This window comes from Cynara cardunculus (genome assembly GCF_001531365.2).
Source record: "Cynara cardunculus var. scolymus isolate 2C chromosome LG 15, CcrdV1, whole genome shotgun sequence".
Classification (NCBI taxonomy): Eukaryota; Viridiplantae; Streptophyta; class Magnoliopsida; order Asterales; family Asteraceae; genus Cynara; species Cynara cardunculus.
Window position 1 is genome coordinate 11,228,900 of NC_037542.1, and position 3,808 is coordinate 11,232,707.

Consider the following 3,808-nt stretch of genomic DNA (forward strand, 5'->3'; position numbering starts at 1 on the left):
ATGGGGTCGATGACCCACATATCAGATATTAAACTGATAAAAATACTACACTTTATCGTAACATTCTATAATATTTGAATTGTAATTAGAGGGGTATTAATTACTATTTGATAATATTAGTAATAATTAAAATCTATTTTTATTTATTAGTTATTAATATTTATTTATAATTAACAGTAATAAATAATTAATATTATTGATAGTTATGATTGAAAAAAATGACAAAAAGTTTTTCGTAAGTTACTCCAACTAATTTTTCAATAACCTAGTTTATGTTCATCCAAACGTGTGCAAAAAAAATAAGTTAGCTAATGTTTGCCAAACAATGCCCTCATTTTTTTTACTATATGGTTTGTATGAATTAATATATTATATTATTAGTGATTTGTTTTAAATATATTATGAAATGTTAAAATTTAATAATTTTTAAATATGTTCTTTTATCATTTTATGTTTTTCAACTAGCATATCAACTAGTTTTTGCTAAACGTATTTAGTTCATCAGCTCTCTTATCAGTTATCAGCTAGTTTATCAACTAGTTTGTCAAACATAACATTAATGATTTTGATCCCTTGGTTTTTGATTGGGTAAAATTGATGAAATGATGAAGATGCCCCTCATTTAACAGAAATTTTAATGTTCATTATATTCTTAAAGGAAATAATCAAATCCAAACTTTTTTGTAAACTATAATGACCAGTTTATAATTTTCAAAATTACAAGAATGAAAAGTGTTATTTTTTAACAAAACATAAACTAAATTTGTGGTTTACTCTTATATTTAAGATAATTTATCTATATTATATTATAAAACATTTGACAAAAACTCTTAAAAACAATTTTTTATGCACTAAGTACTGTTTATTGATGCATATTACTTAAAATTCAACATTACAAAGAAATTGAGCGTATTTACAACTTATTAAAGCTCCATGTTTAAATTTGTGTAACTAACTTCAGATAAATATAATCAAATACTGGATAGGTATCTCATTTTAAATATAAAAGATCTAAAATATATTTAGGATAATTATTGAATTCTAATAAAATACTAATTATTTTATCTTTATAAAAAAATTAWATTATTAAACCAAAAATAAATTACTTCATTATTAAATTTAAATTAAGTTATAATAAAAATTTGAATTAAAGAAATTACACAAAAATAAGAACTTTTAAATATTTAATTTGATACTAAAATCGATATTTTTTTTCGAAATTTTACGATATTTTCAAATTTATATTTCATTCAAAAAATAAAAATATTATCGTCTTTCCAGTACCAATAATCGTGTTTTAACATCGACGAATACAGAATAAAACGAAACATTAAAATCGAGATTTATCTCGCTGCATTATACAAGTACCTTTTAATATTAAAAATAAGGTTAAGTTTTAGATGGGTTTGTTGAAGTTACCCATAAACTATTCAATTTTTATTTTTTTAGTTTTTATTGTCTAAAAGATCGAGAAAATAAAGAAATTATAACTTTATCGATATTTTGATGGTCAATTAATCATAATTTTATCGAAATTATAAATAGTTGTGGTTTCTTAAATATTAAAAATTAAAAACAAAAACATAATTTTAATTTTAATTTTAATTTTGTCTTAACTTTATGGATATTTTGATGGTCATCATATATAACCTCTAAAATTAAATTTAAAAAAAAAAATATTAGCTAAAATGATAAGTCTTAAAATAAATGCGTAGTGATAAAAATCAATAGATGCATTGTAAAATGGATGTTTGGGCAAGCATTTATGATACATTTATTAATAACATTATTTGCTTAATAAATAAAGCTTATGAAAGTGATGTAATACCAGATATTTAAATTTAAATAACTAAAATAAGTGTGAAAACAAAAATGTGTTCATATGCCTAATTAACGACCATTAGACTATTAAGCCTCATTGTAGTTTATCCCTTAAAATCACAAATAAATATAATTAATCAATATTTAACTGAATCTATATTCAATTTTATATTAAAAGATAATATATTTGATTTAACATGTAATAAAAATACTTTTTTTATTTTGTTTCTTTTTAAATATGTGTAAGCATCGTGAAGATCAGTTATGTGTTTGTGTCTTATTGGAGGATATTTTAAAATAAAGTAAACTAGGATTTTTGTTCCTATAATTGGTTAAAAAATGCGACTTTCATCTCTCTGCTTTAAACCTAGTTCTTGTGGTTAAGTCCGTTGTCGGTTTGTTTTGTCTTAGAGGATAACTCTCTCAGAAATTAACGTAGTATGAATGACGAAAACAACTATATATTTTAACCCACATGAAACGAAAAAATTTAGATTGTAAACCATAGGGACGAAAACAATAACTTTTAAAAACAACTCAATAATTTGGTCAATCTAACAAACTGTGAAAATTCTAAGTATTAAGTTTATGACTTTGAAGTGACACCGTTAAGGAGTCCATCTATGAAGCTCAGATTCTCTCGCTCTCTCTCAAATAGAAAATCCCTCCTTTCAACGTATCACCATCAGAAAAACTCTGGTGGAATTTAACCGTTACTAGAAAAGGGGAGAATGTTATACTGATAATTTGCAAGTGAGAGTTGGATTCTCTTTTTCTTAACGACAACAAAGTAATGACATTCGAGATTTGGTTAGCCATCAAGGAAATCCCTCGAAATCAATCAAAACCCATCGAGAACCATAACTAATTTAAGTTATCTAACTATGCTCGAGAATGGTGTTACAAAGTACTCTATAAATGTTTAACTAATGTTAATAGTTTGTCTAATTATAAGTCACAGTTTTAATTGAAATCTCATATAAGGTGACAAAATCACGATTTTATTTTTATAACAAATTTAATTGAAATCTCATTTTTGAAGTTACGAAAAAGAAACGTTCTAATATTTCTAGTGAAAATTAGAGGAGTGCGTAAGTTGTAGCAACAATAGTGGAAGTTCAATGCGATGTATAAAAAACCACATCACCGAGCTAAGATAATGGATTTCCCTCATAAAAAATAAAATTAATATCAAATGGGGTCGATGACCCACATATCAGATATTAAACTGATAAAAATACTACACTTTATCGTAACATTCTATAATATTTGAATTGTAATTAGAGGGGTGTGTTAAACCTTGATAATATTAACACCAATACAAGAGATAAATAACTACCTCATGTTGCCAAATTATCATCTTTGGTTTCACTTTTATATTTGCACTATTATTTTTACCATTTAGTTGGTTTTGATTCCAAACATGATATAGATTTCAAAGACGGTCATCCAAAATAAGACAACTCTATGAGACAAATCTCATGATTTGACACAAAGACATCCAATCCACCTTTCTTATACACTTTACTTTGTTCAAAAAATTTAACTTTTCATCATTGTAGGACAACTAAAACTAAACAACAATTCACCATTTGAGAATATTCAATTCTCATGATGTCACCTCAATTCCCCAAGGTTTTCTTTTATATATATAAAGATAAAAGATTTTTTCTATTTGGTTGGTTTTGATCCCAATAATGGTTATAGATTTCAAATAGGGTCATCTAAAGTAAAACAACCCTATGAGACAAACCTCATTAATCGGCACAAATGCACCAATCTATCTATTTATACACTTCACTTTATTCAAATCTTTCAACTTTTTACCAATGTGGGCCAACTAAAACTAAACCACAATCCACCATTTGAGATTACTCAATTCTCATTGTGCCACCTCAATACCTCAAGATTTTACTTTTATAATTCTCATGGTGTCACCTCATCAACCAAAGGTTTTACTTTTATCTATATATATATATATATATAT

At 25.0% G+C, this 3,808-nt stretch overlaps 1 pseudogene; it reads right to left on the reverse strand.

Moving 5' to 3' along the window:
* Positions 1-2,907: 2,907 nt before the first annotated feature.
* Positions 2,908-3,090, reverse strand: LOC112528827 (annotated as a pseudogene).
* Positions 3,091-3,808: the final 718 nt, after the last annotated feature.